Source organism: Physeter macrocephalus, chromosome 11 (genome assembly GCF_002837175.3).
Source record: "Physeter macrocephalus isolate SW-GA chromosome 11, ASM283717v5, whole genome shotgun sequence".
Taxonomy (NCBI): domain Eukaryota; kingdom Metazoa; phylum Chordata; class Mammalia; order Artiodactyla; family Physeteridae; genus Physeter; species Physeter macrocephalus.
The window spans coordinates 160,710,195-160,710,713 of NC_041224.1; positions in this window are offsets into that span (position 1 = coordinate 160,710,195).

A 519-nucleotide genomic window follows, 5' to 3' on the forward strand; every position below is an offset into this window, starting at 1 on the left:
AACCTCCATACTGTTCTCCATAGTGGCTGTATCAATTTACATTCCCACCAGCAGTGCAAGAGGGTTCCCTTTTCTCCACACCCTCTCCAGCATTTATTGTTTGTAGATTTTTTGATGATGGCCATTCTGACCGGTGTGAGATGATATCTCATTGTAGTTTTGATTTGCATTTCTCTAATGATTAATGATGTTGAGCATTCTTTCATGTGTTTGTTAGCAATCTGTATATCTTTGGAGAAATGTCTATGTAGGTCTTCTGCCCATTTTTGGATTGGGTTGTTTGTTTTTTTGTTATTGAGCTGCATGAGTTGCTTGTAAATTTGGGAGATTAATCCTTTGTCAGTTGCTTCATTTGCAAATATTTTCTCCCATTCTGAGGGTTGTCTTTTGGTCTTGCTTATGGTATCTTTTGCTGTGCAAAAGCTTTTAAGTTTCATTATTTCCCACTTGTTTATTTTTGTTTTTATTTCCATTTCTCTAAGAGGTGGGTCAAAAAGGATCTTGCTGTGATTTATGTCA